This window comes from Rutidosis leptorrhynchoides, chromosome 2 (genome assembly GCF_046630445.1).
Source record: "Rutidosis leptorrhynchoides isolate AG116_Rl617_1_P2 chromosome 2, CSIRO_AGI_Rlap_v1, whole genome shotgun sequence".
Taxonomy (NCBI): Eukaryota; Viridiplantae; Streptophyta; class Magnoliopsida; order Asterales; family Asteraceae; genus Rutidosis; species Rutidosis leptorrhynchoides.
In genome coordinates, this window is record NC_092334.1 from 113,868,286 (window position 1) to 113,875,417 (window position 7,132).

At 33.0% G+C, this 7,132-nt stretch overlaps 1 long non-coding RNA gene across 1 annotated transcript; it reads right to left on the minus strand.

Moving 5' to 3' along the window:
• Nucleotides 1-233: 233 nt before the first annotated feature.
• Nucleotides 234-1,171, minus strand: LOC139894381 (uncharacterized). Its single transcript, XR_011774959.1, has 3 exons — nucleotides 1,153-1,171; nucleotides 493-652; nucleotides 234-369 (listed from the first exon to the last, which is right to left on the minus strand). It is a non-coding gene; the product is annotated as an uncharacterized lncRNA (long non-coding RNA).
• Nucleotides 1,172-7,132: the final 5,961 nt, after the last annotated feature.

Genomic DNA, 7,132 nt, shown 5'->3' on the forward strand with positions numbered 1-7,132 from the left:
ATGTAACTTTTCATTAGTCACTTATTGTAAAGGGCGTGAAAGTTCTGAGCATCAACTCACAATACGGGTAACATAACAGACTACTTTTCAGTCAATTATACTTAAAAAAAAAAAGTCAAACCAATTGTGTGTATAACATTCAAAGTAATTAATTTATTAATTATTAGTACAAACCAAATATTTTTACGAATCTAATTATCATTAATGTTAATACTAGTACTAATATAAGATACAATAATAATACAATAGTTACCTTCATTTGAGTTCTGTTTTGAAACCAGAATTTAACTTGAATGTTTTCCAAAATTCATTTTCTTTCCAAGTGCCAAACTTTCTTTCTCATCAGGGTGAGGGTTATGTTTGAAAGAACTACACACATTACAACAAACAAAACAAACATTCATCAAAACACGTATAAAACTTAATACGAAAATAGCCTGATGTATGAAAAGTAAGACAAAATTCAATGTTAGAAAACACTAATCTCGTTACGTTTTGAGTCTGCTGACGAAAATAGCCGTTTTCATACACCAAGTTAGAAACTTGTTTCTGTAACCTATCATTTTCCTCCATTAACAACTTAACCCTTGCTGATAACTTCCTGTTTACAGCTTGCAACCTTGATGCTTCTTTTCTTTGCTTTTCCCTGCATCTTTTATAACAAAAAACAGAGTTTTAAGTACTAAAGAAAGAAAATATGGGATAGTTTCATTGCATTTGAGATTAAAGTGGTGTTTGAAGATCAAAAACTATAACTTTTAACTTAAAAAAGGTCACAAAAGTTTGATCAATACTAACACCCCATTACTTCTTGCTTAAAAATGTGAATTCTTTTCTATACATTTAATAAAATGTCGTTAAAAAATTGTAGTCCTCCAGCACCACGCAGTCACGCACCATTAACTCCACTCTTTCATTAACTCCACCCTTAAAGCATTTTTCTAAGATTAAAACAAAAAAATATATATATCATTTAACACAATTTAGATTAATCATTGAATATACCTTCACAAAGACTCTCTTTTTGACGATATATGAGCAAAAATAGTAAGGGTTTGATTCAAAATTACTATTACTTAATGAAATCGTTATAAGATCATAAAGATTTCTCTAAATAAAATGGCATCAAATTAAATAATCAGAAAAAGTCACCTTAATTTGGAGTAGGGTTGAGGAAATTGAAACACAGCCTTCCTCCTGCCATCGATATCTGAAATATAAAATAGTAGAACTTGTTTTAGACAATTATCAACATTATGAAATCATAAAAGACAATAACAGAAACTTCAAGTAACCTTACCTTAAGTTTTGCCACACACAAAAGGACTCATACAATTATCTCGAGTTAAAACATCTCATCCATTTCAATATACAAGTGTTCTCCACAACAATAAACCAGCGTAGTTGCTTCAACAGTTGTAAACTAATCTGACATAACTTATAAATTACATTACAACAGATGTATGTTGAATAGTCACATGCCAAACGTTATAAAAAGCCTGGAAGCCAGACAACAACTGCACAGTTTAAGTTCAATTGCAACTTCGCATACAACGTGAAAAATCGAAACTGAAAACAGTTTATAACCTCTTGGTGAGCGCATCTTTTCTGAGAGGTTAAATTACATTGCAAAAGAGTAAATAGAGCCCGATAAACAGATTTAAAAAAAAAAAAACTATTAGTTAAACCCATTGCAGCCTCGATAAACATGGTAGTTACCACCCACTTTACAACCACTTTGCAAAAACCAAATGCATAGTTTGATTCACCAAATACACAAGTACTCCGTAATAAATAAATAAATAAATAAATAAATAACACAACGAAAAGAAAATCGACATCGAAATACATCCACTTCGCGAAAACGAAATACAGAATTGGATTCGCTAAATACAAAAAAACAAAATACAAAAAAAAATATATAACACAACCAAAAGAAAATCAACCTTGTGTGTGTGAGGAGTAGCTTTAATGAAAAAAAAATGGCAAACGCTAATGGTATTATTATCATGACAAAAATATAAGCAGTGAGTAACGTAGTAAGCAAACATTTCAACTTCAAGATCCGCGTAGCATCGTTCATATATTTTGTTACTAAAGCTTTTTCCTTTGTAACATTCTAAACAATTTTTACTTTAAAATAAGCAGGGTTTCATATTTAGAGTTGAATTGTATAATAATATTTTGACATCTAAAGTCCACCTTATATGTCATCATCTTACAGTATGATTAAAATCTTGACATGAAATTCAACCCAACTAATGGTCATAATCACATGTAGCATTATAGCAGCATAACTTTTATGCTAATATTTTCTGTAGCATTATTACATGTAGCTTTTTCTACATACAAACAAAAAGAAAGAATGCAAGAAAAAACATTAAAAATAAGAGTAATTATTACCTCGGCAATCGTTTATCATGGCGGTGATAGCGGCAACGGTGGTTGGAGAGGTCACCACATTGATGACGACGGTTGTAGCTTTATCGCCAGAAAACCAACAACATGAATCTAACTCGTCAAAATAGCTCTTGAAAATTGGAGAAAATTGCATTACATGAAATCCCAATAGCTCTTGAAAATCCCTGAATTGGAACTTACTGGACAATTACAACCCGTCAACGGTAGAAATGGGTGGTTATAACCGCCATTCGACCTGGTGCTTGAAAATCCCTGAATTGGAACTTACCTGACCATTTTGAGACTTCTAATTAAAACACATTAAAAAAAAGTAAAAATGTAAATTGGGGAGCAAAACTGACCTGGTGCTTATAACCGCCATTCGACCATCAAACGACGTGTTCTCAGAGCTCGAGAACTGAGGTTCAACAACTTCCATTTGTATAAATTCTTCTATGCTTTGAATAAGTTGATTCTCAAAGTTGCCATCGTCTCTTTGGATATCCTTATACCCGTATCTAACAATACACCTATACATACGGTAAGGCCTCAGGCAGATCCGCCAGTAAGGAACCGTTCTTCAGGTAACATAAAAGGCACGGGGACGTGTTTCACACACACACAAACACCAAAACATTGTAAAAAACAGGCAGATTTGTAACAAAATGGGTGATAATTGAAGGGACGCTTGTAGCAAGTTTTGAGTATATGATCCCTATCCCGGGTACACGAACAATACCCAAAGTGGGGCCCAATCCGAGAAGCCACTTTAAAGAAACTTTATTGTAAAGGTCATGATTGTACTTCTTACGGGTACCATAATGCCATATATACATTTTCAACATAAAGATAAATGCAAGCAAAAGAGAGACCCAACCGCGTTGGGGCACTTTAGTAATTGCAGCCGAAAGGTAGATAATGATCATCATCACGTTCCATATGTTGACCATCATAGCCTGTCGTAAGCTGATAAAATGCAACAGAAAATAAAATATCAGCACACATGCAATAACTTAAGAATGAACGATTTTAGAGCTTCTATTGCAATTTTTGCTTCATTTTAAACCCAATTCAGAAAAATTGAAGTAAATGAAAGACTTACTTAAACAGATATCCAATTCAGAATGAAGGATTTTACAGCTTCTATTACAACTTAACCCTAGGAACATACAACAACTAAATTATTTTTTGATACATTAATCTTACGTCTATTTTAAGTAAATGATAAAACATACAGAAAACAAATCATTACAAGAAAATACCTTTGATAGGACTAACAGTAGTGACTAGGATTTGAGGTGAATCACAAATTTCTGCTCGAAATCTCATATTCGCACATCGCTGCCACTCAAAAAAAAAAAAAAAAAAAAAAAAAAAAAAAAAAAAAAACTCTTAAATGATAATCTAACAGAAAAAAGCCACGTAATCAAAAACCCTAGGGATAAATCGTAAATTCAGTGACAAAATCAAAAACCCCGAGATGAAATCGCATTATCGCTGTTGTTAAAGCAAAAACCCTAGTGTTAAATGTTAATCGCAACATAGCATCACCAAATCGCCTTCCCTATCACCTAAATACGTGAAGATGCTGATGTGAACATCTGGTAGACTCTAAACAATATTTAATCAGGGTTAGGGCGAGAAAACGAATTTAAGCAGAAAGGGATTATCTTTGAATCATCCAGTGGGAAAATGAAGATGACGATGAGGAATTATGAGGCGTTGATGAAAATCAAATGATGTATGATGATGGATGATAACCGATCCGTGAAAAATAAGGTGATTAACCGTCCTGATCCGTGAAATTCAAATGAAAACCGTAACCTTAATTAAGGTGAGTGAATTACGGATGGGTATGGGACACGCGTCACTTGCTTATAATTAGTAATTTTTTTAATTCAAAATTCTGAGAAAAAAGAATTTGTTGAGAATGAATGGCTGTCTGACACGTCGGATGTACTTTACTGATTTAGAGAGATAGATAGATAGATATGTTTGTTTAATTAAAAGGCAAAACGAAATAGAATGTAAATCTATTAATGTCGTTTAGTTTGTCGTACAGTTAGATTTATCAATTAAATGAATGAATATTCGGTTAACTACATACCTTCTTAAATGGCTGAGATCCTCTATAACATACACATCTATCTTATCAAACTTGTCAACGAATGTCTTGACATACATGCCAGCTATTAGTGGTATCTTCTCTTCCGGATTTTCCTCACCACCTGCTTTATAATACGGTCCATATGCATCAACCTATACCTAACTTTAGGTCGGTTCAAACTCAAAATTCAAGCCCATTTCTCTTTAATACAAACTCCAACTCAAGTAATCTCAAAATAATTCCTGTATACTTCGTAATTACCCAAAATTATATCCATTAAACTATAATGGCCCATAAACCTTATTATAAATCCATAACCAACATCATCAAAATTCATTAGCATATCATGCCCATTTCTAACTATACTACCATCATCAAAACACCCAATAATCAATCAAGAATAACTTAGATTAACAAATTGCCAAGTTTTTGACTAACAAAGGACAAATTTAACTTGCAACAAAACTTATACATTAAAATGTTCCTGGAACTATGGTGCCATGATCACCTTCAGACTCTACATCATCTTCTTTCATGTATATGGTGTAAAAATATTGATTAGCAAAATTGTGAAAAAAAAAAAATAAAAAAAAAATAAAAAAAAATAAAAAAAAAAATTAAATAAAAAAATAAACTATTCTATTGTATTAAGGTAACAATATCTTAGGATTCAAGAACACTAACTTCATGTTTACAATATCAGCAGTCCTCCACGTTGTCTAATTACGGTGTGGATTTCCAGGAGTGCTTCGTTTGTTACCAAATATATGAGTAGCTGCTCGTATTAATCTGCTAAAAAACATAACACAATAGAGACCAATGATACCTACTAATTAGTTCACATACTATTTCTTATAAATCACAAAGAGCTTAACAACTAATCCTAAAATAGGTTTACTACTCCCACTAAAGAAACCATCAGACCTCAACTTTATAACAGTATAAACACATCACCAGGGCTCAAAAAATACAATTCGCTACTTATCTTTGCTGTTGTTCTAAAAATAATCACACACACACACACACACACACACACACACACACACACACACACACACACACATATATATATATATATATATATATATATATATATATATATATATATATATATATATATATATATAATACTACATCTCTAACCCTTATTGACATCTATTTTTGTACTTGTTGCCAATTATGATATCTCAGTTAACAACGTTAAATTACCACCTCAATGTGCACGATATATTAGAATTATGTAGAGTTACTACAGACATGTAAATACCGTTATGGTCATCATCATCTATAAGAATATAAAAGAAAATCTGAGCAATTGACCCTCACAATGATTACCTATAATAAGCAATAAAAAAAATATAAAAACTTTGCCCATTGATAAATAGTATGTTGGAGATAATAATCGGTTAACGAAATGCAAATTAGTCCCACATCGGAAACTAATAGAAAGAAATGTATATATATAACTTAATGGGAACCTCACTCTATCACCAACTAGTTTTAGAGTAATGTGGAATTTATGAGCTTATATTTATATGTCGTAGAAAATAGCTCATTATCTTATAAAGAGTATCTACTAGTAGTTCAGAATCTACTTGTAGTACGGGAAAAGCATAGAGCGTGCGGGCTCAGCTCTCGCACTTCTCCCATCCGCGAAGCTGAGGCGGGACAAAAAGCATAACTAGTATAAAATCTATATGTTCTTTAACTATATATTTACAAACGTTTTATATGAAATTTTATTCAAGCAACTATTTTAATACAAATATTATATTATTTATGTAAAAAAGGAAAATTTACAAAGATGATGATGTTCGTTTAGACGACTTGTAACGGGAGTGGAGCCACGGCGTCGGAGCTGAGCTGGAAGCCAGAAACGCCTCCCCACCTCAGGTAACGGTGCGTGGGTGAAGGAGCGTGGGGCCTGGTGCGTGGGCTGGCAACGCAAACAGAAACGGGGGTGGGTGGATCCCATTGGGCCACGTGGCTTGGGGGTTTGACCAGAAAATTCAAAAAACGGATGAGGATGCCGTTGGTATTTAATGGAATTAAATAATAATAATAATAATAATAATTTTATTTACTTATATATACCAATCCCCATTCACAAACAACACATATTCATCTTCATACTCTATACTTCATACTTTTCTTAAAAAAAAAATGTCTACTCCAAACACTCCTTTCACTTTGCAAGATGATAATGAAGATCCACAAACACCACTTAATCAAACCGGTTCGTTATCAAATCTCATGGTGTTCGGTCGGCCCAATACTCCCGGATTATCATCCCCACCACTCCAAACCCCTAGTCCACAAAATTTAAGTAGAAACTTATTCGGGTTCAATCAACCTCCATTAACTTTAGAACAACAACAAGCGTTTTTGTTTTATCAACAACAAATGTTTCAACAACAACAACAAATGTATCGAATGCCAATTCAACCATTGCAACCGCCACATTTACAAGAGTGCGGAGGACTCATATGTGAGTCAATATGACAAAGCGTTTCTGTACAAGGAAGCGTTTTTTTTCTTGAGAGATCATCCGAAGTGGAGGGTACCTAAAGATCCGGTTGGTAAAGCTCAAGAAAATTTTGTGACTGTTGATGACGTTGTGGGGGA